Source organism: Chrysochloris asiatica, unplaced genomic scaffold (genome assembly GCF_000296735.1).
Source record: "Chrysochloris asiatica unplaced genomic scaffold, ChrAsi1.0 scaffold00014, whole genome shotgun sequence".
NCBI lineage: Eukaryota > Metazoa > Chordata > Mammalia > Afrosoricida > Chrysochloridae > Chrysochloris > Chrysochloris asiatica.
In genome coordinates, this window is record NW_006408532.1 from 5,485,638 (window position 1) to 5,507,142 (window position 21,505).

General features: G+C 41.4%; 1 protein-coding gene across 2 annotated transcripts in view; it reads left to right on the forward strand.

Annotated features, from left to right (window-relative positions):
• Positions 1-21,505, forward strand: part of RALGPS1 (Ral GEF with PH domain and SH3 binding motif 1) — a 522,711-nt gene that overhangs the window by 67,877 nt on the left and 433,329 nt on the right. The window contains exons 2-3 of one of the 2 annotated variants that reach the window (XM_006834781.1): positions 1,381-1,389; positions 4,995-5,003. The exons of the other annotated variant lie outside the window; for it this stretch is intronic. The gene's annotated coding sequence lies outside the window, so the exon portion shown is untranslated. The remainder of the gene's footprint in view (positions 1-1,380; positions 1,390-4,994; positions 5,004-21,505) is intronic. 2 annotated transcript variants of the gene reach the window in all.

Sequence of the window (21,505 nt, forward strand, 5' to 3'; positions counted from 1 at the left end):
ACCCAATCTGCCATCTTCAATGTTAACATTTTAATTTGTGGGCCCTTTGATATCGAAGGGAAAGAATTCTCTACCTAGAAGTTCGGGGTTATTCTTTCTTTCTCCCTCTTCTTCATTAAACCATGAGAGCAAAGTTTCACCATTCACTTAATATAACATGTACGTACAAAAGGGGATTTGAAAAAAAAATAAAAGCATCCAATGTCCATGGTTCCACTGAACATGTCCACTCATTTAAGACAGGCTCTGGAAACAGTTGGTGGTCATAAAAATAGGAAAATAAAGACTATGGCTACCAAAATAAAAATAAATGATAAATAAAAGCTAAATTAAGTGATAAAAGATAAATTAAAGCTTTCTTACCCAGGACTTGCCTGTTTTAGCTTTGCAGCCTTCGTGCAATACACGATGGAAGGGCAGAGATCTTCATAATTATTAGCCATCATTTACCAAGGAAATTAACAACAAAAAAAGAATATGTGAACCTGTGATAAGAAATAGGCCTTCCAATGAGAGCTTCTTCAACACTGAAAACCCGGTTCTTCAGCATAGGCACTGGGGAGCTAAATGAAGTCATCTGAGATTCCCTGAACAGATTCCTCACCTGTCCTGAAAGCCCATAGGGTTTTTTAGGTTGTAATCTCTGTGGGAACAGATTGCTAATTCCTTCCCCTGTGGAGTGGCAGGTTGTACTTGAACTACTATAAACTGCTAACCTTTTCATTAGCAGCTGAGTGCTTAACTGTTATGCTCCCAGGGTTTCTTAGGGGTGTATTATTGCTATTGTTAAGTGTCATTGAGTCAGTTCTGACTCATAGTGACCCTGTATAGAGTTTCTGAGATGCGGCTGATGAGCTTGAGCCACTGACCTTGCAGTTCAAACCTACTTTTCAGTCCAGCGCGTTAACCCACATTAAGAAATGCACATATTTCTTAATCTATTTTTTTGTTGTTGAGAATATACTCAGCAGAACATACACTAATCCAACAGTTTCTGTCTGTGCACTTCAGTGACAGTGGTGACAGTCTTCAGCTTAGCTCTGTGTGTGTTGATATGAGGAAGTCCATGGTATTCAAAGGCATCAGATTGCAGAGTGATGTCCCCAGCAGGAACTGCTAACTGGGGGCCCACAGTAGCTGATCATACTGTGTGTCAGTGTGCCAGGCACTATACTAAACATTTCATGTTCGTTTCTCTTTCTTACTTTTCACAATGGAGTCTTGGTGTGGTGCTGTTGGATAAGCACTGGACTGTTAAACCGAGAGGTTGACAGTTCAAATACACTAGTCACTCCTTGGAAATCCTATACAGGGTTGCTATGAGACAGGGCCGACTTCTTAGCACTTTACAACAACAGCTTCTCACAATAACCTTATAAGGTGGTGGTGGTTATGTACCGTGGAGTAGGTTCCGACTCCTAGCAACCCCGTATAGGGTTTCCGAGGCTGTAAGTCTTTACGGGAGCAGAAAGCCTCATCTTTCCCCATGGAATGGCTGGTAGTTTTGAACTACTGGCCTTGAGATTAACAGCCCGACTCGTAACCATTACACTACCAGTTATTAACGCCTTTTTTCAGGTGAGGAATTTGAAGCACAGAGAGGTGCTGGTTTATATTCTACCAACCAATCAATGGTAGGCCCTGGGTGGTCTTTCTCACACTGAGTCGCTGGGGGTTTGAGTTGCCAATCTTGTGAGTAGCAGACCATTGCCTAATCCACAGTGCTACCAGAACTTCTTGGGAAGGGACCAAGGTTCTAAAACCCGAACTCTTAGCAACTCTCCTACCTTGCCCAAGGAGCCCTGTCTCACCCCTTCCCAGATGCTTTATGTGGCCAGTTCACTGCTTTACAAAAGTTCCCATGGAAAGATTTAAGCAGTGCAGGAAGCCGAAGGTCCCACTTGTGGTCTCACTGGTAACAGGCTCTACAGGCATTTGAGGGTATGAGCCTAATCTCTCATACTGGTGCTCTTCGTTTTTTTGTTATATGAGTTTATGTGGCATGGCAGACTTGGAAGAATACAATGATTATGCCTCATGGTAATTAGTTTAGGTAAGTGAAAAGGGGACTTAAAACTTTTTGTTTGTACCCCTCTCTTGGGAGTCGTGGTGTGATGCTGTAGGATAATCACTAGATTGCTAACTACAAGGTCGGTGGTTTAAGTCTATCAGCTGTCCCTCCAAAATGGTAGACAGGGTTGCTATAAATTGGAAGATGGCATTTAACAACAACAACCCTGAATTTGGCTTATTATGCTACTTTTGTAGTTTAAAAGGAAGTCCAACCAAATATAAATGAAAAACAATAAAATATCAAGTAACATTCCAGGTAAGTAGCTACATCTTCCTATTTCTTTTTTTAGAAGATTTAAAAGAAATGCTTTATTGAAATATAAGATACATATAGAAAATGGCACAAATCACATTGTACAGTTTGATATATTTTCACAAAGACACCCATGCAATCAGTATTCAGATGAATAAACAGAGCATTACTAGCCCTTCACAAACCCCCTGTCTATTTCTTTTGAGATTGTCTCTATAAATGTTATTGTTTAAATAAGGGGATTAGCTTTCCATTTTGTAGTATGAAGCTTTAGGCTGCTAGTTGTGTTAATGTCTGGCATCCTCCCATTCTGAACCTCTCATTCTTGAACCCAAACATAGAAAACAGCAAACGTAGGTCCTGCTTGATGAAGTGAGGGCTCCAGCCCCATTATAACCTTAGTCAGAGAGGGTAAACATGTGAGATGGACTGTTCTGAGGAGACTTTCAGCCATGGGAGCCACAGGCATACTTCCTGAAGTCGACTGTGTGACCCTGACCAAGAGTGTAGTCATAGCACACAGTCCAGAGAGGAAGACAGACAGACAAGTGACAAGATGAGTGCCTTCCTGAGGAAGTGGCATTAAATATGAGACTGGAAAAGAGCAAGAAGGAGCCAGGAGAAGTGGAGAGGTGAGGGCTTCAGGGAGCAGAACCAGCCCCTATTGAAGCCTGGTGGTGAGAGTAGGATGCGTGTGGCCCAGTGATGTTTTGACACCTGTTCTAGTTCTTTGCTGGGCTGAATGAATGTTCAATGGCCCCATTTGCAAGAGACTGCATGGGGGAGAGACTGGCAGAAGGCTTGCACACTTGAAGCTCAGAACATGCATGGGTGGGTTGAGTGCTTCTAAGCCCTTCTTCCTGTAGACCCAGCTTTTATCAGTACTTTGTCTATTAACCCTTCCCTCTGAGGGCCGCCACCCTGACCACTTGAGAGAGGTGGAAAGGAAGGATAGAACATGACCTTCAAATGGAGTGATTGCTCCAGGAAATATTGCTAGAAGCCACTGGCAGGATGTGTTTGAGGTTGGCTTACAGGGAACCTGGGGAGGGGTCATGGCTAGAAGGGTGGTTAAGACAAGGCTCCCTCACTTTTAACAGAGGCCTCTTCTGGGGTGGCAGCCTGCAGGGCACTTGACCAGCCAGCCAGCCTAGGGTATTGCCGTCTCCCTTCCAGCAGTACTGTGCAATGTTAGTAGCACTGCTCCTTCCAGAGTCCTGCATCTGCTAGAGCTGCCTTCTCTTCTTTAGGTCCTTTTGTGTAGACTTTGAGCCTTTTATTGGAAGCAGAACCAGACAGCTGGGGATATAAATGGAAAGTGTCTGAACTTGACACTCTCTCTTCCATATAAGGCTGTGAGAGTAGGTCATTAATTTTTATTGAGAACACAGCAAACTACGCTGACTAATGTGCTGGGAACTGGGGAGATGATAAAATATTTGATCCCTTACCCTGTGCTGGGCACTGTGATCAACTCTTAGTTTAGAGAGATGGCTTCAGCTGAGGAACTTATAACATGTTAGACAAGTGCCTGGCACCCACCAGTGCATCTTAGTGGCAGCTGTACTATTAACCAATTCTCATAGCAGCCACATGAAGTGGGCGCAGTATTATTATCCTCACTCTACAGAGGGAAACTGAAGCATAGGCACACTTGCCTGAACAGAGCCAAGACTCAAAGTCAGGCGTCTTTGATTTCCTCCCGTCCCCCTCTGATGGTGAACAAGGAAGACATGAAGCCCACTGATGGAGCCCGCTGCCACAGAGAAAGCAGTGATTCTTTGTCAGAGTGATGAGTGCTCAGATAGATAGCAGACAGATAGCACTCGACCTGGGCTGTAGTCAGAGGAGACTTAGAATAGAGGGGTAGGGCATTCCAGGCAGAGTCCTTAGTATGATTGAAGTCACTTGTCCCTCACCCAGGGGATGTGCTTCAGTCTCGTCTAAGTGAGGAGGCATTTATGTCAGTGATCTCTGCACATGTTCAGATGATGACTAACCATTTGAGGCTTAGGTGCTTTCTGCAACCAGACACCTGGGACCTTGTTCCCTAAGCACTCCCATTGTGTAGTTAAAAGTAAGGAATGAAACTTAATTACACATCTGTGATTGAGAATCCAAGCTAAGAAAATTGTCCATGGCCACCCCACAAAATCAAATTCTGGGTTATGTTTGCTCTTATTCCCTTCCAGTCCCTGTCCATAGGGCAAACATGTTTTTATAAACTGCTAATAATTAAGCTCTTGGCACTAACCAAAAGGTTGGTGGTTGGAGCCTACTCAGAGGCACCTCAGAAGAAAGCTCTGAAGATCTACTTCCAAAACATCACAACCTTTGAAAACTGAAACATAGGGCTGCCAAAAGTTTGAATTGATTATCTAGCAACTGGATTGTTTTTTAAAAATCTTCTGCATCTTGTCTCTTGCTTCCTTGACATTTTTAAGAAATGAATTGAAGCAGTCAGGAAACTGGCCACAAGGTGGTGCTGCAGCACCACTCATCAGGCACCCAACCTGCAGGTCAGGAAACTGGAGAGGGTCTTCAATACCTGACTCATTTGAAGTGCCTATCTGTGGCAGTTCGTTTTCAGTTTTCTACGCTAAATACTTAGTTAATCATAAATATATTCTATATTTATTTTAAAAGAGAGAAATATTGAGGTGTATAGAAAGTGGTGGTGGTGGTTATGTGCCGTGGAGTCGGTTCCGACTTATAACGACCCTGTACAGGGTTTCTGAGGCTATAAACCTTTACGGGAGTAGAAAGTCTCATCCTTCTACCACGGAACAGCTGGTAGTTTCAAACTGCTGACCTTGTGGTTCGCAGCCCGATTTGTAACCTCTACATTAACAAAGCTCCTTGTATAGGAAGTAGAAAGTAAAATACTGTAGGGATATCTTTAAGAGGCAATGATATTAACAGTTTTACTGTTCTCTACTTTTATGTGTGCTCAAATGTATGTACAGATATTTAAAACCATGTTGAAGTGTCACTTATGTGGATTTATCAGGGATCTCCCTCCCTTAGAGCTGTAATCCGTCTCCTTCCACACTACCTTTCCTCTTTTCCTGCTTTATTTTTCCCCCTTTTATCATTTATCAGCAGGTACACTATATATTCTATTGAATGACTTATTATTTGCTTCTCCCACTAGAATATACCGCAGAAGGGGATTTCTGGTGTTCTCCTTTACAGCACCTACAACAGTACCTGGCACACGCTAACGTTTCAGTAAATATTTGTTGAGCACCTGAATGAGATTGAATGCTTGTGGCCATCTCTGTTAATAGATATTGAACTGCCTCTTCTTGAATAACCCACTGATAAATATCCAGTTGATTGGATATCCTCTAATTGCTTGTACTGAAATACATGTATGTTACTTTCCAGTTGTGTTTGTCTTGTCTTTACATTAAGACAGTGTAGCAGGCAGTGACCATCCTGGAACGTACAGTCTAGTTGTCCATGGGATGATTTCTATGCTGCGTTCAGAACCTGAGCTCAGTGCTTTCCAAACAACATCTTATTTAATTCTCACAGTAGCCCTGTGAGAAAGGGATTGGCATTAGCATCTCTCTTAACAGATGAGAATGCTGGGGCTTAAAACAAACCCCTCCACCCAAGGTTGCATATCTGTCAAGTGCCGGAGCTCCTAAAGAAATTCTTTTCATATTAAGGATATTCATCATCTGTCTGTGATATCACCAACACCGTTTCACTACTTTGTTGTTTGTCTTTCAGCTCTTTCATGAGGACTTTTCCTAGACAGCACTTTTAATGATTGTTGTTATTGTTAGGTGCCATGGAGTCAGTTCCAACAACAGAAGGAAACACTGCCTGCTCATGCGCCATCCTCACAATTCTTCCTGTGCTTGAGTCCATTGTTATAGCCACTGTCAGTTCATCTTGTTGAAGGTTGTTGTTGTTGTTAGGTGTTGTTGAGTTGGCTCCAACCCATAGTGACCCTGTATGGGGTTTCTGAGGAGCCTCTGGTGAGCTTAAACAGCCGACCTTGTGGTTCAAACTGACTTTGCAGTCCAATGCATTAACCCACAGCGCCATACCAGTAGTCCCTGTTGAGGGTATTCCTCTTTGTTTGCTGACCCTCTACTTTACCAGCATTTAGTGTTTAATGTAGCTAAATCTGTCATGTTTTCTTGTCTTTCTGTATCACCTTTATAGAGATTAATTCACTGCAACATTAGAAAAATAGTGATCTGTGTTTCCTCTGTTTTTATGATTTTTTTTTTTTTTTTTTGGTGGTGGTGGTTGTTTAAATCCTTAATCCTTCAAAAAATTTATTTCATATGATATTGGATAAGATTTTTAAAAACAAATTTTTTCCTCCTACCCAGCAAACTGATCAACACTTGTTGTATCATCCCTTCTTCCCCGCTGTCTGAAAGACCATCTTGGCCATACGTTAATGCTTACATATACTGGAGATTGCCTTCCAACTGCTCTTTTCTGTTGATCTGCTCCTTTCTCTGCGCCAGCAGCACATTCATGTGCTGACTGAGGTTTCCTGGCAGTTCAAGTCTCTTTTCACTATACTACTTGTTCAAAGCATCTTAGATATTTCTAATTATTATTCCAGATAAAACATTTGAATCAATTTGTCAAGTTACAGTATGCATCCCCGTAGGATATGAAGTGAACTTGTGTTTTATTTATAAATTAATTGAAGGAGAACTCATGTCTTTTCAGTATTGTCTCCTTTTTCAGGAAAGCGAAATGCCTCTTCTTTGATTCCAATTTTCTTTTCTGTGTCATAGTAAAATTTAATTTTCTTCAAATGATTATTGTACATTTCTTTTAAAGTTTATTTCTAGGGCATTTTTTGCCTCTTTTGTTAGTAGGCTCTTGTGCCATTACAGCACCACACCAGGCTCACTAGTCAGTTCAGTAATTCCTCTGACCTCTGCCTGGACTAGGAGAGAGAGAGAGGAGAGACCCCCAGCTGCTTACATTGAACTGTCTCTTGCCTGCATCCACTTTGTTGTTGTTGTTAGGTGCCATTGAGTCAGTTCCAACTCACAGTGACTCTGTATAGAGATTTCAAGGAGTATTCGGTGAGTTTGAATCACCAACCTTGCAGTTCAAACTGACCTTGCAGTCGAGTATTTATCCTACAGCACTACACCAGGACACCTAGATGGTATATAGTTATCCCATACATTACTATTGTTGTTAGGTGCTACTAAGTTGGTTCCAGTGATCCCATGTACAACAGAATAAAACACTGCCTGTTCCTACACCATCTTCTCAGTCTTTGCTATGTATGAGCCGTTTGTTGTAGTCACAGTGTCAACTCATCTCATTGAGGTCATCCTCTTTTTCACTGACCTACCAAGCGTGGTGTCCTTCACCATGGTTCTGACAACATGTCCAAAGTATGTGAGATGAGTCTTGCCATCCTTACTTCTAAGCATTCTGGCTGTACATCTTCAAGACAATTTTGTTCTTTTCTGGCAGGTCATGGTATAATCAGTATTCTTTGCAAACATCTTAATTTCAATACATTAGTTTTTTCTTGTGGTCTTCCTTATTCATTGTCCAGCTTTTCTATGCATTGTGGTGATTGAAAATACCACGGTTTGGGTCAGGCGTACCTTAGTCCTCAAAGTGACATCTTTGCTATTGAACACTTTCATCAGGTTTATGGAGGTTGTTTGCAGCAGATTTTCCAATGAAATATGTCATTTGATTTCTTGACTGCTGCTTACATAGGCGTTGATAGTGGATCCAAGTAAAACAAAATCTTTGATAACTTCAATATTTTCTCCATTTGTCATGATGTTGCTTATTGGCCCAGTTGTGAGATTTTTTTGCTATCTTTACATTGAGGTGTAACCCACAAAACAAAGGCTGTGGCCTTTCATTTTTATCAGTTAAGTATTTTAAGTCCTTTTCACTTTAAGTTAGCAAGGTTCTATCGTCTGTATATCACAGGTTGTTAATGAGCTTTCCTTCAAGGTCACATACTTCTTCATGTAGTCCAGCTTATTTAATTACTTGCTTAGTATACAGATTGAATAAATATAGTGAAAAGTTATAACCCTGGCATACACCTTTCCTGATTTTAAACCATTCAGTGTTCCCTTGTTCTGTTTGATCGACTGCCTCTTGGTCTATGCACAGGTTCCACATGAGCACAATTAAGTATTTCAAAATGACCAATTTTTGCAGTGTTATCCATGTTGCTGTTGTTTAAGGGCTGTTGAGTCAGTTCCAACGAGTGGCTGGTGGGTCTGAAACATTGACCTTGCAGTTATCAGTCCAGTTCTTACCCTACAGTGCCATACCAGGATTCCAGTGTTATCCACAGTGTTCCCACACATAAGAGGCTAACAGTTCCTGAATCAGTACTCCAGAGCTGTAGCTCTCAAGTATTGGTTTTGCATGGGAAAAGCCAGGCATCTTGTTTTCAGGCCTGGTTGTGAAAAGTATGTGGAGAGAATAGATGAGATGTGAGGTGTAGATATAAAAAATTTTTTTGGAATAATCGTTTTCTTTTGAAATAATTTTAGGCTTATAGAAAAATTGCAAAAATAACACAGAGTTTTTTCACAAATGCCTTCCACTCAATTTCCCTGATTGTTAATAGCTTGTATAACCATAGTATAATGATCAGATGAACAGGAAAATTAACATAGGTGCAATACTGCACTGGAGACTTTTTTTCACATTTCATCCATGTATCCCCGTAATGTGCCTCTTCTATCCCAGGGTCCCTCTTACTTTACCTGTTGACTTTTATTCTCCTCCTCTCTGTAATAGTCCCTCCTCTTACCCTTTTCTGTCCTGTTCTGGACCTTGACTCTTTTTATTTTCTGTTGAGCTGTAACTTACAGATTATAACGTTTCATCCTTTTATACATTCCGTGGTTTTAAGTGTATTCACAAGGTTGTGCAACTATCTCTACTATCTAATTCCAGAACATTTTTATAACATCATCCCCTCCTCTCTCTGGCCCCTGGCAACAACCACTAATCTATTTTTTCATTTCTGTGAATTTGCCTCTCTTTAATATTTCTTATAAATGGAATAATACACTATACATAGATGACCCATTATATCTTGATTCTTTCATTTAGCACATTTTCAAGGTTTATTCATGTTGCAGCATGGATTCCCTTTTTGTGACGGAGCCGTTTTATAGATAGACCCACATGTTGTTTATCCATCCATTAGCTGATGGATATTTGGGTTGTTTGCACCTATGACTAATACTGGGGTGGAAATTTGTGTACAAGTTTTGTGTGGACATATGTCTTAAATTTCATTGGGTGTGTACCTAGGAGTGTTGTTGTCAAGTGCTGTTGATTCGCTTCTGACTCATAGCTCATACAAACCCCGTATAGGGTTTCCTAGGAGCAGCTGGTGGGTTTGAATGGACTACTTTAGGATTCTCAGTCCAGTGCTAATTCAACAGTGCCACTCCAGGAGTCCAATACCTAAAGAGTAGAATTGCTGAATTATATGATAGCTCTGTGTTTTATAGCCATTCTATTGAGTGTGTTGTGGTATCTCACTGATTTCTATTTGTATTTTCCTAATGATTAATGAAGGGGCACTGGTGGCCTAATCTGGTACATGTTGGGCTGCTAACCACAAGTCAGCAGTTTGAATCCACCAGCCACTCCATTGAAGAATGATGAGACTTTCTGCTTCCATAAAAATTTACAGCCTTGGAAACCCTATACAGTGTCACTGTGAATTGGAACCAACTTGAAGACACTTAACAATGATTATTGTTGGCATCTTTTTATGTGCTTCCTGACCAAATGGTATAACTTCTTTGGAGAAATGTCTGCTCAAGTCCTTTACTCTTTTGCTTTCATATCTTAAGAAATCACCGCCCAATCCCAAATCACAGCAATTTATACCTATATAAGAATTTTATCATTTTAGCTCAAGTTTAGGTCTTTTAACCCCAATCAGTATGCAGATACCCAAAGGTACAAATACAGCACGTCTTCCATTCCCTTTCTTCAAACAGAGTGTACTCAGATTAGAAAAGGGAGGGGAAGCTCTGAGCTGTGGATAGAGGCATTCCCAAGGCAGATGACAGCATGGTAACATGTGGTAGGGGCAAGACTCAGAGGAATGCCAGTGAGCCTTGAGTCATGACACATGTCTGTGTTCCTCATGAGGCAGATGAAGCAACAGATCCAAAGCAACAGACCGATGGGCAACAGAAACAGCTGGGCAAAGGGACTAGGAGAAGCAGAACTTTGCAACATAAGATGGAAAACTCAGATGGAGATAAAGGGTACCCCTATTCTTAGCATCACCAGCTTCACCAGTATCTTGTCAAGGAGGAAACCAGATGATCATATGAGAGCCTCAGTGGATGAAATGAGTGGTCTGCTTTTTGCGATTCTGCTTTATGTACCTGTAGAGTAAAATGTGTTGTCCTAGAGACTTGCTCAAGTCCTCCAGGTGTTGCTGAAAGGGCTAGCTGGTACTCCTATGGAGAGAAGGCTCCAGACCCCCAGAAGGCAAGAGTGCTCCCAAGTGCTGCCCTCACTGAGGTTACTTCTGAGTACTGGCCACCATTCTCTGCCTTCCTTCAGTTGCAGAGGAAGGTGCAAACACAGAGCCCTGTGCCATCTTCTCTGGCACTTGCTTTGTCAGATCTTCCTTCTTAGGACTCTCTCCTAAGTCTCTCCTGGAAAACCTCACCCTTCATCTGCTGCCCTCCCGTTTTCTGGAGAGTATTCCTGCCAGCAGGAACTTCTCATTCCCACAGGTTTTCCCTGACAGTGCACGCAGGACACTCCAGCCACCAGATCCCAATGCCTATTCTCACTTCCCATTCAGAATGGCTTTATAGTATCTGAAGCTGTGGATGGAATTCTTTCTACTCTTTACACTTTCTACATCATCTTCTCTTATCTTTCGAGGTCTTTCTCTTAACTTCCCTTTAGGGAGAGAGAGAGATCTGGAATGTAGTCTGTCTTCCTTTATATATCGTAAAATGCACCCTTTGTAGCATATAGGCCTATGAAGTTTTGATATATGGGGTGGTGGTTTTTTTTTTTTTTTGAACTTTCTATTTTGAATTGAGTGAAGGTTCACAGAGCAGATCATCAGTTTTACATTGAACAAATCATGTACTTTGCTTTAGTACATGTTTGCAGTCCCCTCCATGTATCAACAGTTAACAGCATTTATCTCTGTTTGCTTAACTATTTCTATTCTCCCTGTGTCTCTTGCTATCTTTCTTCTTTCCTCTGCTAACCTCCCTCTTGTATATTGTCTGCCCTGTCACCTATATCAGTACATGTCTGCCCTCTAGTCCATGAATAATTTTCCTCCCCTCCATCCCCATAGCCATCATAGATTGTTCTTTTTACTTGTTTGTTTGAACAGTTATATAATTCACAGTTTCAGTGTAACAGTAGCACACACCCTTCCCACCTCCCATTCCAAACCCTTCATTGGGATCCAGTCTCTGTCTTGAGGTGGGAGATTTTTTTTTTTTAAGTTTTCATTGTGAATTGAGTGATACTTTACATGTGAGAGAACATTGGTTTTACACTCATTGTTTCATTACAATTATTATAATCTCCGTGCATTATCATTTAACAGTATTTTTGCTTCTGTTTCCTCTTTGTGTGTGTGTGTGTGTGTGTGTGTGTGTGAGGATGTATATAAAACCACTCAGGAATATATAATAATTTAAAGGGCACATTCTGTAAGCCTGCCTCCTGGCTGCCAACACCTGGCCACCATCACACAACCTTTCTCTTTTCATGAGTCTAGAGTCCTCAGCAGCTCTATTTTTTCATGTCCTCATCTCTGCTTCCATCTCTAGTGTCGCTGATTCTTTGGATAGGGTGAGATGAGAAATTTTGAATATGCTTCCATAAATCTTTTGCTACCATCTGTGGCACATCTCAGTGTTGTTGTTAAGTGCCATCAAGTCGATTCCGACCCATAGTGATCCTGTATAGGGTTTCCAAGGAGCAGCTGGTGAGCTTGAACCACCGACCTTGCATATCAAACGACTTTGCAGTCTGACGCATTAGCCCATAATGCCACACCAGGACTCCTATCTGGTAGCATAGTGGTTACGAATCGGGCTATGAACCACAAGGTCAGCAGTTCGAAAATACCAGTGGTTCCGTGGGAGAAAGATGAGGCTATCTGCTCCTGTAAAGATTTACAGCCTCGGAAACCTTGTTCAGGGTCACTATGGGTCGTAACCGACTCGATGGCACTTAACAACAACAACAACAACAATTCTTTTGCTTGGGTATCGGGGCTTCTTCCAAGTTGTAGTTCACCTGGGACCTCTGTAGCTCACCCGAGGTTGTAGCTCACCTGGGCCATAGCTCACCTGGGTTGTAGTTCATCCAGAATATAATATTCATATAGCTCACCTGTATGGTTTATGTTTTAAAAGTATCATTTTGTGTCAAGAATACTTAATAAAGTGGCAAGAGCACAAGGAGGACACTGCTTAGAAAGGAGGTCATCAGAGATGTAGACAAGAGATGGTGGTGACTTGGCGCACACTAATGGAGGTGATGAGATATGTTGTGTTCCAATGGGAGGCTATACTTGCTGATAGTCATCATCCTTTTTCTTCAGATTCCAGATAACTTTGCCTGCGTTTTCTCAAAACAAATGCTCACTGGACCTTGATAAAGATGAGTTTATTAAGTGCCTGTTGAGAGATGGGGAGAGGGAGTAAGGGCATTGAATCCTTGATCTGCCCACTGTGATCCCTAATACATTGAGTGAAGTGTCCCTACCCAGACTTCCAGACTGGCAGGGATCCCCATGAGGATGCTCCCAGGGCTTTCATGGGTGTCTAGGATGTGCCAGATAGACCACCCTCATTTCCTTATCTTCTTTGTTACTCCATTTCCTTACTGAAGCTCCTTTAAGGCCTTCCTCACAAGTGACCCCAGGTTCCCTTTCCCTTTCCGTAAAATCTTCCCCTCACCCTATGGAAAAAATCAAGTTTCATTCACCAGGTAGTGGCTACAGGTGAGGGGTTTCTTCGATCCTTCACCTATTTTCTGCTGCCTTTGTTGGGAAGTGGGGACTGTTTGGTTACAAGTGTTTGTGTGGAGGATGGGCTGTTCTAGCTGGTCCTTGTGTGTGGTCCCTCTTCCAGCTTCATAACCAGAGGTTGCATCCTTTTCCCAAGAAGGTGCTTCTTTTCCCTTTTCTTTGTTCGCTCAATTTAGAGCTTTTATCACTTTTCCTGTATTCCATGTGGATAGCCTTAAATCTGTCTCAAGACCAGCCCTTTCTCTCAAGCTTTGCTGATCTCGCCTCCACAGAAGTACTGTTACATGTGACATTTTGGACACAGTGAATGGTAAGCATCTGGAGGGGTGGTGTGAATGAAGCTAGGAGGGAGCTGGTAAATGGTGCAGTAAGTGATGGCATTTCATGCCTGACCTGTGCTGCTGTGGCCAGGGTCTCTCTTTGAAGGCTGCTAGACACTGCTGCTTGCCGGGAAAAGAGATTTGGGGAAGGTCAGGAAGAGGTAGACATAACAACACTGCTGTCCTCATAGAGGGTGCCTTCTTTTTTTCTTTATAAGTTTTTATTGTGAATTGAGTGATAGTTTACATGGGAGAACATCAGTTTACATTCATCATTTCATTGCAATGATTACAATCTCCTCTGTGCATCATCATTCAACAGTATTTGCTTCTATTCCTTTTTTTTTTTTTTGGAGGGAACTGTACACAAAAACACTCAGAAATATAATCATTTAAATAAACAAAGGGTACTTTCTGTAAGCCTGCCTCTTGGCTGCCAGCACAGAGTCTTTCTCTTTCCATGAGTCTAGCGTCCTCAGCTGCTCTATATTTCCATGTCCTCATCTTTGCCTTCATCTCTGGTGTTGCTGCTTTTCTGGATAGGGTCCCACATTCCGCTCATGCTCTTCTCTCTTGATGGTCTTAGGGTCCTCTGTTCCTGGACTATAAGATTAACTACTGCCAAGGGGGCCTTCTTGAGCTGCTGGCAGGTGGTTTAACCCTAGGGTGATGGTTGTGGTGGGGAACGACCCCCCCCGCCACACACACTCCACCATGCTGTGGCTATGGTTCAGAAAGTCTGTGTTTGTGTATGTGTGTGTGTATGTACACTTATTGCTCATGAAGTACACTGCACAGTGGGTGGAGGGGTTCGGGGTAGGGGCTGTATTTCTTTCCTGTTTGTCTTTGTCACAGCTTCTGTTCAAGACACAGAAAAGAGGAGGAGCAAAGTGCAGCCCAGTCTACTGAGAACAGCAGATCCCCACACTGAGGAAGCGGGCTCTAAAATGTGTTTGGGATCCATTTTCATACTTGTGTGAAACATTTGGAAGAAATCACTCTCTTGTAATTGAGCATTTGTGTATTTTCTTTGAAATAACCCCCATAAGCTTAGGAAAAAATGATTGTTCTTCCTTCCCAACAGTGGCCTGCATCAGACTGTCTCATGTTATTTTCTTGGTTTCCTGAACCTGAATGTTGAAGTAGAATTTTGAAAGTTTGGAAGGAAACCAATGTTGCATATGGGATTTTCCTTTCCCTCTTCAGGAGCCCACACACACAAGACCAATTCTGTCATAAGCAGAAAAAGAGATGTGGGATTGTTCTGTGGTTCTGATACAACTGCCACATTCTTTAGAAGTTACATCATGAGAATTGTTTTTTTCTCCTACAGTGTTTTGGTTTCTGAGGAGGCATTAGCAGACTGTGTGTGTGTGTGTGTGAGTGAGAGAGAGAGAGAGAGAGAGAGAGAGAGAGAGAGAGAAGTGACAGAGGCAGAGGGAGAGCGGAAAGAATGGGGTTTTGGGTGAGGTATAGATTAATTTGCACAAACCAGTAAAGATGGTGAGGACCCCAAACCTATGCTCTTAGCATTTATGCCAGATTATCTCCTTATCAAGAATAGTGTTGTTGTCGTGTGTGCCATCCAGTTGGCTTCGACTTATAGCAGCCTGCCCAGAAGGAGCTGGTGGATTTGAACTGTGGTCAGCCATCCTGTACTTATCCTATAGCACCATACCATGACTCCTAGTGCGGTGTAGGCATTGCCAATGTGTTTAAGTGTTTTAATTGTGTGTCCCCCATGTTACAGATGAATTTATCTCTAAACCAACAAACAAGAAACCTTTATTTTAGGGTTGTTTTTGTTTTGTATGTGAGACTCTTAGAACTGGGTACAGAGTGGTGCTTAATAAATTATAGGGATGATGTTGGTGAGGTGATCAGACTGGTTTGAGCTCCTTAAGATTTGGTTTGATTCTCTGCACGGAGCAGGTCTTGAGGAAAGTTTTACAAAGTCTGCTTAATGGATGAGGGAATGAATACAGGCAAGATGTTATTGCTATGTAGTAGTGTTTGAACTATCAGTTAAAACAGCTTCATGAGGAATTCTGCCTGCCTTATTTTCTGATGTGTTCCTACTGTCGGTGGTAATATAGATGAATAGAGGACTGAAGAGTCCTGGTGTGGTGCTGTAGAATAAGTACTTGATTTCTAACTGCAAGATTGGTAGTTCAAACTTACTGGCTGATCCATGGAAGCCCTATACAGCATCGCTATGAGTCCAAATCAACTCAGTGGCACTTAACAAAAACGAAATAGGGCTAGGACAGGGTGGCAGGAGAAACCTATTAGACTTTGCTCCTGGCATGCTGGCCTCTCATATGCCCTTTCACACCCCCGTACTTCTGCACATACTCAGGATAGCTCCATCTTTTGCCCACCTTTTACTTAAAAAAAGATTGAAAATACCATGACTTGGTTAGGCATACCTTAGTCTTCAAACTGACGGCTTTGCTTTTCAACACTTTAAAGATGTCATGCGCAGCAGATTTCTTAATGCAGTATGTCATTTGATTTCTTGACAGCTGCTTCCATGACTGTTGTGTGTAGAGCCAAGCAAAATGAAGTCTTTGACAACTTCAATCTTTTCTCCATTCATCATGATGTTATTTATTGGTCCAGTTGTAAGGATTTATGTTTTCTTTCATTAAGGTGCAGGCCCTATTTGACTTTCATCAATAAGTAATTCCTCTTCACTTCCAGCAAGCACGATTGTGTCATCTGCTATTTGCAGGTGTCATCTACATATCAGAAGTGTCATCAGCTTATCACACTCACAATGAGTCTTCCTCCAATACTGATACCATGCTCTTCTTCGTATAATAGTTTCTCAGATTATTTGCTCAGCATACAGATTGAATATGTGTGTTGAAAGACTACAACCCTGGTACAGAGTGTTCCTGATTTTAAAGCATTCAGTATCCCCTTGTTCTCTTTTAATGAGTGCCTCTTAGTGTATGTAAAGTTTCCTTATGAGCACAATTAAGTGTTCTGGAATACCCATTCTTCACAATGTTAATCAATACTTTGTATGATCCACGCAATTGAAAGTATTCATTGCATAGGTCAATAAAATATAAACAAACATCTTTCTAGTATTATCTGCCTTTAGTCAAGATCCGTCTGACGCCCTCTTCTGAATGCAGCTTGAATTTCTGGCATCTTCCTGCAAGACGTATTGCTGCAATAGTTTTTGAATTATCTTCAGCAAAATTTTACTTGCATGTGATACTAATGATGTTAGATGATCTGCATTCCAACTGGGTCACCTTTCTTTGGAATGGACACAACTATGGATTTCTTCCAATTGGTTGTCCACGTAGCTATCTTCTAAATTTCTTGGTATAGACGAATGAGTGTTTTCAGCTCTGCATCAGTGTGTTGAAGCATTTTAATTTGTATTCTATCAATTCCTGAAGCCTTGTTTTTTTGTCAGTGTCTTCAGTGCGGCTTGTACTTCTACTTCTTCAGTACCATCAATTCTTGATTATGTGCTACCTCTTTAAATGGTTGAACATTGACCAATTTTTTTGGTACTGTGACTCTAGTCCTTCTTTTTTTTTTTTTTTTGAAAGTTTTTATTGTGAATTGAGTGAAGGTTTACAGAGAAGATCATCAGTTTTACATTTAATGAATTGTATAGTTTGTTTCATTCCAATGATTGCAATCCTTTCTAGTTATCCCATTTCCTCCCTGTGGTTCTTATTTCCATTCCACCCACTTTCCCATTCTTTTTCCACTTTGTCCATAGGTAAATGTTGCCCTTTTGATCCTGAATGATTGACTATTCCATAGTGAGTATACCTTACTAGTGTTGTTGTCCCTCTTATATTCATATCTACTGCTTAGCTGAAAATTAGGCCATGAACCCATTTAAGACCTGAAGGGTCTCAGATTCCTCCAGTCTCTTTCTAACCCATAAGCAAGGGCCTTTTTTTTTTTTTTTTTTTTTAAATAATTCTGAGTTTTGTTCCATATTTTGTCCCACTGTATCAGGGTCCTTCTAATGTGATCCCTTTCAGAGCAGTTGGCAGTGGTATCTGGGCACCATCTAGTTCTTCTGGTCTCAGCATTGTGGTGACTGATCTTCACATGTTCAGTTGGTCCACTGTACTAGTTGATTCCAAGCATCTTCAGTTTTTATCACTTTTCTCTCTTCAGCACATGAAGAAGAGACCAATACTTGCACCTTATATGACTCCTCACCAAAGTAGGATGGAGAACATTATCTTTGTGGAATTTTTCATTTTCTTTTGATACTTTCTTCATCATTAAATATTTTGCCCATAGGAATTCTTCAATATTACAAATTGAGGCTTGATTTTTTTTCTTCAGGTCTTTCAGCTTGAGAAATGCTAAGTGTGTTCTTCCCTTTTAGTTTTCTAACTCCAGGTCTCTGTACATTTCATTATACTATTAACTTTGTCTTCTTGAGCTGCCTTTTGAAATTATTAGCTCATCTCTTTTATTTCCTCATATCTTCTAGTTGTTTTAGCTTCTCTAGCTCTAGAGCAAGTTTCAGCAGAGTCTCCTCTGACATCCATTATGGTCTTTTCTTTCTTGTATGATGCTCTTAATGTCATCTAAAACTCATTTCCTGTTTGGTCATTAGTGTCTAATGTATCAAATGTATTCTTGAGATGGTGTCTAAATTTGTTGTTGTTGGTTCCAACAACATTGAGTTGGTTCCAACCCATAGCAACCCTGTGCAGGGTTTCTGAGGCTGTAAATCTTTACGGGAGCAGAAAGCCTTATCTTTCTCCTGCAGAGCAGCTGATAGTTTCGAACTACTGACCTTAAGGTTTGCAGCCCGATTTGTAACCATTACACTACCAGAGCTCCAGGTGTCTAAATTTAAGCGTGATATATTCAAGTTCTTATTGTTGTGGCTCTTGGAGAGTTGTTTTAATTTTAACTTCAGCTTGAAATTGCATATGAGGAATTCAGGGTCTGTTCCATAGTCAGTCCCTGGCCTTGTTTTGGCTGACGCTATTTCACTTCTTCATTGTCTCCTCCTACAAATGTAGTCGATTTGATTCTGGTGAGATCCATGTCTATAGTAACCTTTTATGTTGTTGAAAATTGGTATTTGCAAGGGACAAATTGTTCATCTTACTCATCATGTGATCTCCAATGTAATTTCTATCAACAAGGCCATGTTTTGCAATTACTGAGCTTTCCTCTTTGTTTCCTGCCTTCACAGTCCAATCACCAGTAATTATCACTGTATTTTCATTGCATGGCTGATCAATTTCAGAATGAATAAGTTGATAGAATTCTTCAATTTCTTCATCATTGGCTTTGGTGGTTAGTGTGTAAATTTAAATAATAGTTGTATTAACTGATCTTCCTTTTTACTGTTATTAAATATTGTCAAGTCAATACTGACTCATCGATCCTGTCTGTATAGGGTTTCCAAGCCTGTAAATCTTTACAGGAACAGAAAGCCTCATCTTTCTCTTGTAGAGCAGCTGGTGAGCTTGAACCACCGACCTTGTGGTTTGCATTCCAGTGCTTATCCTACAGACCCATACACTCTCAGTCTTCCCTGTGGGCATATAGATACTAATGCTATTGCAGACAGCATTGTATTTCATGGTGGTTGTGGTGTGCTGTGGAATCAGTTCTGACTCACAGCGACACTGCATAGGGTTTCTGAGGCTGTAAATCTTTATGGGAGCAGAAAGCCTCATCTTTCTCCCATGGAACAACTGGTAATTACGAACTGCTTACCTTGAGGTTAGCAGCCCAACTCGTAAGTACTACATTACCAGAGCTCCTTGTACTTCATGATAGCTCTTTAAATGCTATTTTTGACAGATATGTCACATTTCCTCTTGAATATGGTATTCCCAGCATAGGTAACCATATGATTGTCTGATTCAAAATGGTCAATACTGGTCCATTTCAGCTTATTAATGCCTAGGATATTGCTCTTTATTTGTTCTGTTTCATTTTTGACAACTTTCAGTTTTCCTAGATTCATACTTTGTACATTCCACGTTTCGATTATTAATGGATGCTTGCAACTGTTTCTTCTTATTTTGAGTTGGGCACCATCAGCAAATGAAGGTCTCGAAAGCTCTTCTCCATTCCTATCACCATGGTCAACTCTACTTCAGTTGTATTTTGAGTGCCTTCCATCCTGAGGGGTTCATCTTCCAGCAGGATAGTAGACAATGTTCTACTGATATTTACAAGGTTTTCACTAGCCAGCTTTTTCAAAAGTTAATTGCCAGGTCCTGTTTCTTAGTCTAGGAGCTCTACTAAAACCAGTCCACCACTGATGTCTCTGCTGGTATATGAAATAACATTGGCATAGTTACTGGCCTCATAGCAACATGTAAACCACCACAGGACGACGAACTGACAAAAGACTGGTACACAATCCTCTATAGTTGGTTTGCTGTGTAATTTGATTTTATGCAGTTAAAAGCATTTCTTTGAGAAAAACCCATAAACTTTATGAACCTGACTGAAGGATACAAGGCACACAAACAATTCAGAATTCCTGACTAAGAACAATGCCTAGCATGTGTTAGGAAATCAATCAATGAATAAGTGGTGCTTCTCCTTCCTTTTCTGAATGAGCTACCTGTGATTTAAGGATTAGATTTCCTGTAACTTGGTATGAACTTAATATTTAGGAAATTGCCTTAGTCAAGGCCTTTTGGAAACCTACTCTTAACTACCTGAAACCAAAAAAGCTAAGAGAGACATTTATTATAGGACCCTGGAAGGATGGAACCAGGACACAACTCTTCCTTTCTTTCCATCATAGGCATTTGCTTTCTCCCCCTGCTCTCTCCCCTTAGACTAGACTGCCTTTGCGGTGGTAGGATTTGGCCACCCTCTGCTCTCAAGGATTTAGCACTTCAGTGTGATTGACCAGCGGTGTCTAGCATCTCTGGGTCCTGAGTTTCCAGGATAATCAGTGATCCCTTGGTTTACTCTGTCCGGCCTGGTAGGCACTGTCCTTCAACTTCAGGGACTTTCCTGTGTGTGTGGCGTGGAAGCATTTCTCAGGGAAGGGCCTAGGCTAAGCAGTTCACCTATTTGGGAATCTAGTCCCTGCTGTGAGAGTTCAGAACCAAAGGTGGATGGGTGGGGGTTTCTCTGGCCCCTGGAAAGATGCTCAGTACTGCTTGGGCCTGTTATTTCTTAGCATGTGAAATATCACTTGTCTGAGAATTGCTGCCCATAAATTAGACTGTTTTTGTCAGTGGCGAGACATGCAGGAGTCAGATCGGAAACAAATGCTGCCTTTCTTTCCAGCTCAGGGCTCCCATGGTAAGCGTAATGGGTAACATGCTGCAGCGGTCCTACTTGCCATTAGATATGCTGGGGCTGGAGTGGGAGGGGAAGGCAAGTCAGACCCCTCGGAGAGGAGGAGCTCTGTACTCCCTCTAGTCTAGAACCCACAGCTAGGCATTACCTTCCCAGCGGTGGAGGCTCATGGCTTCTCAAAGTATGGCACTGTTTTTTCTTACAAATTTAAGTCAATTTTTGGTTTGTTTTAAGAAATAAAGTAGGTATATATGACTAGTGCATTAGATTTACATTAATAGTAACTAATAACCTTGGTTGTGCTTGTTCTGGCCTGAGTAGAGCATTTCACATGCATTTCCTCCTCCAGTCTTCCCCTGCGGTCTTTGAGGAGGCCATATTCAGGGATGGTTAAGAGCCCAGGCCCTGGCATTGACTGACCAGGGTTTGAACCCTCCAGTCCTGCCACTTAACTAGCAGTAAGTTCCGGTACTTCTCTGTACTTATGTTTCCTGGGTAACAAAATAGTCCTTACCTCATGGGGTTTTTTTTGTAAAGATT